General features: G+C 48.1%; 1 protein-coding gene across 2 annotated transcripts in view; it reads left to right on the top strand.

Annotated features, from left to right (window-relative positions):
- LOC137431716 (tomoregulin-1-like) overlaps nucleotides 1-7,494 on the top strand; it is a 147,158-nt gene that overhangs the window by 23,924 nt on the left and 115,740 nt on the right. Inside the window, exon 1 of one of the 2 annotated variants that reach the window (XM_078782381.1) lies at nucleotides 3,913-3,979. The exons of the other annotated variant lie outside the window; for it this stretch is intronic. The gene's annotated coding sequence lies outside the window, so the exon portion shown is untranslated. Of the gene's footprint in view, nucleotides 1-3,912; nucleotides 3,980-7,494 lie in introns of those variants that run through there. 2 annotated transcript variants of the gene reach the window in all.

The raw sequence follows: 7,494 nt of genomic DNA, 5'->3' as shown, positions 1-7,494 counted from the left end.
TCAAAGTGCCATAACTTTGTCAAAAATGATCTAAACGTCGTGAGGTTCGAACTTGATCTGTAACTTATCATGAGGAAACCATGTGCCAAGTTTGAAATCATTAGCATTAAGCGTTTAGAAAAACAATCCGGAAAACTGTTCTTTGCGTGACGGACTGACTGACGGACTGACAGACAGACAGACGGAGGGACGGCGTGCAAACCTATAGTCCCCTCCGGTGTACACCGGTAGGGGACTAATAACAGAGGCCATTACAAAAAGGGGAGTAATTACCCATAATTCCTAACTAATTAACGTAACCCCACCCCTCGTGATAGGAACGAAGATACGCGCTTGCACGACATACGGTCTACCGGATCCTTACTTATGATACATGATGGTTTCTTCTTACCGATGCAATTATACCTGGACTAAGGTACTAACTAATATTACTAAGGTAACTACACCACTGCCTACCCTCTAATTCAAAACACACCTGGTCACAAGTGTGCCTCAGTAACCGGGTCCTCAGTCGAGGTCCTCAGCATCATCCCGTTTTGGCCCTTCAAACTCGATATGGTCAGCTTAGGTGGGGCCAGCAGGGGCACACATGCCTCCACATGCAGCAGCTATACCTGGATGCGTACATACCCCCACCCCCAGCCATTGAGAACACAGACAACAACAACAAAACCGCCTCCACTCCCAGAATCTACAGCCCCTTACCCACTCACTCACACCCCCAAAAACCCACACCTAACCAACCGACCACCTATCCATACAACATGCACCACTCAAACAAAAACACATTCATGCAAACCACACCCACTCCTGCAACACACACACACACACACACACACACACACACACACACACACACACACACACACACACACACACACACACACACACACACACACACACACACACACACACACACACACACACACACACCATTCACACATCTCAATTTCTCTTCCACGCTCAGTCACTACCTCTTTAGGCTGAAATGAACCACCACCCACAACCTCAACCTACACCGTTCGACTTGCCTCCATAAACTTCCTCCAAATCCAAAGTGAGCCTTTCAAGGCAACCTGGGCCACTCTGTCACACATCCTTCTTCTTTCTGTCCCGCACACTCCAAGCCGAGGAAGAAATGCAGAAAAAGAATTGCCAATATATCCTCTACACCCCACCTCAAATGGCTGACAAGAAACTCGCCAACCCTTCTCCTGACACTCTGCGTCCAGCTCACTGTACTTTCCTCTCTTCCTCTCATGCACCTCCTCCATGTTCTCTTCCCAAGGTACAGACAATTCCCCTAATATGACCAATCTTGTCGCACCTGTCCAGATGACAATGTCAGGCAAAAATTTGTCAATGTCAAAACCTTGTCACACAGATCTCCTCTGGGAATACCAATTGTGGCTTTAGGTCTGCCACCACCTGCCAATCACAAGCATCTGACAGCCCTCTTGCTTTCCACCTCCTCCTCTTTCCACCTCTTACCACTTGGCCCTCTTTGACAAACCACACCTCTCCCCCATCAGTCTCCTTCTCCACTCTTCTTTCTCTCGACCTCAGCACCTCTTGTTGCACCATCTGCACCACCACCGCCAGCACCTGATCATGTCGCCACCTGCATTGTCCTGCTGCCAATGCTACTGAGCATGCACTCAATGTGTATATATATATATATATACACGAGCTTGGCTCGCCTCACCATGCGTCCTTACAGAGGAACGGGCTTGTTTTAGCTGAGGATAATGACTGTACCTGAGTTGCTGTGTTGTCATGATTTACACTAATCATAATACAAACAATTATTTTGCACAAATTTATTTGTAGTGTTTGTGATATTGCATTTTTATAAGCAATTTAGGTTGAAGATTTGGGTTGAAAAAAAACCAATTAGAAAAAGAACCCCTCAGCGTATTACGTTTTATAAACAATTGAAGTTGAAGACTTAAGTTGAAAAAAAAATAATTTTTTTTTAAAACAATTCCCCCAAAAAAAAATTCGGGGAATTTTTTCAAAAAAAATACCCTTAGGACATATACACGGGAGAGGTAGGTGCATACCACAAGTTTGGTACGGTTTCACAAAAGTTTGAGGGAGCCAAAAGACCCCAAAGACCCAAAACACCCCGAAGACCCCGAAGACCCAAAACACCTCGACGACCCCGAAGACCCAAAACACCCCGAAGACCAAAAACACCCCGAAGACCCCGAAGACCCAAAACAACCCGAAGACCCCGAAGACCCAAAACACCCCGAAAACCCAAAACACCGCGAATACCCAAAACACCCCGAAGACCCAAAACACCCCGAAGACCCAAAACACCCCGAAGACCCAAAACACCCCGAAGACCCAAAACACCCCGAAGACCCAAAACACCGCGAAGACCCAAAACACCCCGAATACCCACCTCCAAAACACCCCGAAGACCCGAAGACCCAAAACACCCCGAAGACCCAAAACACCCCGAAGACCCAAAACACCCCGAAGACCCAAAACACCCCGAAGATCCAAAACACACCCGAAGACCCAAAACACACCGAAGACCCAAAACACCCCGAAGACCCAAAACACCCCGAAGACCCAAAACACCCCAAAGACCCAAAACACCCCGAAGACCCAAAACACCCCGAAGATCCAAAACACACCCGAAGACCCAAAACACACCGAAGACCCAAAACACCCCGAAGACCCAAAACACCCCGAAGACACAAAACACCCCGAAGACCCAAAACACCCCGAAGACCCAAAACACCCCCAAAACCCCTGAAGACACAAAACACGCCGAATACCCCTGAAGATCCAAAACACCCCGAAGACCAAAAACACCCCGAAGACCCAAACACCCCGAAGACCCAAAACACCCCGAAGACCCTGAAGACCAAAAAGACCCCGAAGACCAAAAATACCCTGAAGACAAAAAAGACACCGAAGACCCTTAAGACCCAAAAGTCTCTGAAGACACCAAAGACCCAAATGGCCCTGAAGACCCAAAAGACACCGAAATGGTCAAAGATGCCTACCCCTCTGAAACGACGTGTGGTGAGGCGCGCGGAGCGTGCCGAGTCACGCTAGTATAGATAATAGAGCAAACGTATATGGTTCGCTATGTATGTATGTATGTATGTATGTTTATATGTGATGAAAACGTCTTCTTCTTCAAAAAAAAAATTACCACCCTCTTAATTAACCCTCTTAATTGCATTAAGACTGCTGAGACCCCTCAGACCTTTGATGACCCTTTAATTCCCCCAAGACCCTTCAGACCACCAAGACATCTGAAGACCCAAAATACCCTGAAGACCCCCAAAGACCCAAAATACCCTTCAAGGCCCTGAGGCTCAAAAAGACCCTGAATACCCAAAGACCCTGATACCCAAAGACCCTGAATACCCAAAGACCCTGAATATCCAAAGACCCTGAATATCCAAAGACCCTGAATACCCGAAGACCCAAAACACCCCGAAGACCCAAAACACCCCGAAGACCCAAAACACCCCGAAGACCCAAAACACCTCAAAGACCCAAAATACCCTTAAAGGCCCAGAGGATCCAAAAGACCCTGAAGACCCAAATGGCCCTGAAGACCCAAAACACCATGAAACCCAAAAGACACCGAAATGGTCAAAGATGCCTTCCCCTCTGAAACGACGTGTGGTGAGGCGCGCGGAGCGCGCCGAGTCACGCTAGTATATATAATATATATACACACACACATGATGCATTTGGAACAAATACAAAATGTTTTAGGTAACTCTATGATGTTTGTCCATGAGACACTATCATCACGTTATGTGCAATTCGTACACGCAGCGAGTTTCAAACTTTTATGGTTCGTTTCATATCACTACCCATCCATGGCCACCGTCACCCAACGCTGATCACGTGACGCGCCACACTCCGATGTCGGCTGTGTTACACCACGTTGTAAAGCAGCTTACGGGAACATCGATCCACACGAAGGCCTAGTTGTGGACCTGTGCGCACATTAGTGCAGCGGCATAGCAAACCAATTGTGCATTTTGTGATGGAAGCACCAAATTTGGCAGAATGATAGAATATTATATGGAGAACATTTTCAGATATGGAACCACTTTGGAATTCACCCCAATGTGGCCGCCATATTGGATTTCAAAATGGCGGCTTAAAAATCTTTAATTACAAATATTTCTGGTTCTATACCAGCTACAGCCTTGATTTTAGTGTCTGGATGTACAAACTTGAGGTCAAGGAATTGAATGGTTCTACTTAGAAGTTGATTTACTGACGCCATATTGGATTTCAAGATGGCGGAAATTGATTTACAGTGAAGTGAAATTTGTTATTATTGCTGTATACTCAAAAAATTTGATTTCAATTCCCGTCCTCCAGTTGGGTTGCTCACTAAACCACGTCACACCTTTAATACAACAACCATGTCATACCGTTCACAAACTAACCTACAGGGTGAGTCATAAGTCCCAGGACACGATTTAGCTGCTTATGCAAGATTTGTTTATACCATCCACCAGGGTGAGCCATAAGCCCCAGGAGCAATAGTGGGGCAGCTTTCGGTAAGATATTTGATGCGTTGTGCAAATTGGGGTAAACGCTCAAACTTGGTACACTTATAGGACTCCCCAAACTGATCATTTTTTAAGATAGGGAACCAATGCACCACCACCCTCAGGTGGCCAGTTGCCTGGTAGGAGGGCAGAGCCAGTGACACGTCTGCGTATTCCCTTGCCTCTGTTGGTCCTTGCAGTTGCCTTCAGGCTGCCTGACTTTGCATAGCGGTCCCACACTAGATCGAGACGAGATCGATGTTGAAGCTGTGACATAATGTATGGAACGAATACTTTTGTGGCATAGTCAAGAAATGTTTTGGTCTGGCCTGGGCTCAGCATTTGAACTATTACAGCTCCATCGAGGATCACAGAAGATACTTGTGGTGGGTCCGACTTTGCTTTGACAAGCTGTTCTAAGGGCTGCAACAAGTCAGCTTTGGAACCAAAGCGGAGCTGTCCATTTTGCGAGAGTGCTGGCGGATGTGCGCTGTTCTCATGTTTGAAGAACTGCTCGAGACCCCCATCTCTGGTTTGGCATGCGATGTATAGTCTGGAGAAGAGCTCTGAATCACTCTTTGCAGAGGCTACTTGTTGTTTGCTCTTCTGGGCAGCTTTGACCTTGATGGATGAAAACAACGGGAGTTTGTTGCGTTTGATGACATCATTGAGTGGCTTGGATCTGTCTGCCAGACGTTCCTTCTCAAATGAATGGAACTGATCTCTCCCAATCTGTAAAGCTGTATGCACAGTATCTACAACAGCTGGGCCCAAGATCTCCAGTGTGCCCAGGACCAGCAAATCTGTGCTTTCTTCTTCAAAGGGGCTGCCCATCTCTTCGATGACTGTTGTCAGTGCACGGACATCTTGGACGAACTTCTTCTGCACACTGTCGGTTTGCTCATGGTGGTGGGTGTGCTCTCCCCTTTGGCGCAGTTGCTGTGAGGTCTCAAATTCTGTGATGACCCGAGCAACTTCGGGGCCAGCCACCATCCACCGTCGAAGGGCACTTGGATTTTCAGTTAGGCCCACTGCCCCGCCATCGCCTTTGACCGTGGCATTGTTTTGTTCATGAGCCTGGTCTAGGGAGATGGCGGAGAAAGCATGCCTAGTCTTCTTGGATGTGAAGTGCCCCGCATGGAACTTGGCAGCAACATCTGGGTGTTTCTCTGCAATGCCAACCATGTCCCTGATGTGGACTGGTAACCAGCGAGCATAGTGGATATGGCCCAATGCAGCGAACCATGCAGCTAGCTCTGGTAGGGTGTCCATGTACAGCGTGAAGTTGGACTCTCTCAGTGAACGTATGTAGAGGAGTATACAGAGCTCCAGGTTAAGTACAGTGGCCCAGTACTGAAACTGTGGACATGCCGCTGCTCTCTGGTCACACCATGCCTCGAACTCCAATGGTTCCTCATCTCTTGCAGTTGCTCTTTCGTTGTATATGTCATATGCACGATGCTGCAGTATGTGTAGGGCAGCAACAGTTACTTGGTGGGCGCGTCTTGTACGGCTGACGTGAGCTGCACGCAAGAAGGAGTCTGCTGTGCCAGCTGTTGCTATCTCTGCCTGAACCAATGCCTGTGTCCAACCACTGTCTTGCAGCCAGTCTCCTGCTGTCTTCAAAGCTGCCATCTCTGTGTGTAGACCACCCAGCATGACCACAAAGAGATCTTCACCATGTGTGTCTGGCCAGTTCCATTGCACCTGCTTGGCGATCGCATAAAGTGGTTGGTCCAGTGTGACGACGGGTATCTGTCCAGGGTTTAGCTCATTGATCGCTGCTTTCACGACATCCATGGCATGGCGGATCATTGCCACTGAGTGGGCTTGGTCATGGAAGAGGGGAAGCAAGGCAGTGGGTGTGACTGTGATACTAGTATCCTTGGCCGATTGGTTCTCTGCGTGATGTGCAGCCTAAGAAATGTTTCCTGGATTCTGTGTGTCACCACTGTCACATGCATCCTTCACAGTCTGGAGCCACCTCTTCTCTTTATCCAGTTCAGCTTGTGCAGGATTCCTCTGCAGCGACGCCTGGGTTCCAGCTGGTACAGGGTGGCTTTTGGCAAGTGAACTAACTGGTTGTACATCTGTGTAATACCGTGGAAGGTCCTCCACAGTCTTGACATTTGAGACACCCCCGATGATGACAATACCTCGGTCTGTGCCTTGATTGTCATAGTCTGGATGTTGTATCAATGAAATACCAGTTCCGTGGAAGGAGTCGTGTGCTGTCGTGGAACTGGGATTGTGGTCTATATTATCCACAGCTGATGTGGTGAACACTCCACTGCGGAGCTTTGGGGGACAGACCACCTTCTCCGCCCGAAAGCGCTGACAGACCCCGTTCCCCAGCTCTGCAGAGATCCGTAGCACTCTATCATAGGCAATGCTGATCCCTAGTCCAGATAATGTGTCAACCAGTTCCCTCTTTCTCGTATGGGCATGAAGCATCAAGCCAAGATATATTGGCAAAGGAGTCTCTTGACTAATGCTGTGTCGTACGTCTGTGCCTGCACCTCTCCTCTCATGCTTCACACTGTTGTATTTGAGAAGTTGAGCTATTGTCACAGACGCCGATGCCGATGACTGACATGCCTGATCTTTGATGCCTGCACCCTCTAAAATCATGGAGACCATTGTCAGCAGCAGTTGTGGCACAGACTCTTCTTGACATTTGTTTGAGAAGGACCCATTGAAAGGCTGAGATGACTGGAACATATCCTTCCTTATAATCCCTGCAGCTCGTGCCAGGTGCACAACATCACTGTCAATATCATGTTGACATGCCTTGGCTAATGCACTGCCAATGTCTTCCTGAAACACCAGCAGGACATCTCTTCCCTGCCTGTGCTCCTGCAGATCAGGGAAGTGTGCCAGGATACGCTCCTTGAGTCTGGTTGTATGGACTCGTGTTTCCAGCACAACTCCGAACTGTTCCATTCTCATT

This window comes from Myxine glutinosa, chromosome 7 (assembly GCF_964187855.1).
Source record: "Myxine glutinosa chromosome 7, kmMyxGlut1.1, whole genome shotgun sequence".
In the NCBI taxonomy this organism is placed as follows: domain Eukaryota; kingdom Metazoa; phylum Chordata; class Myxini; order Myxiniformes; family Myxinidae; genus Myxine; species Myxine glutinosa.
The sequence above is the reverse complement of the archived record's forward strand: the minus strand, read 5'-3'. Positions and strand labels throughout refer to the sequence as shown.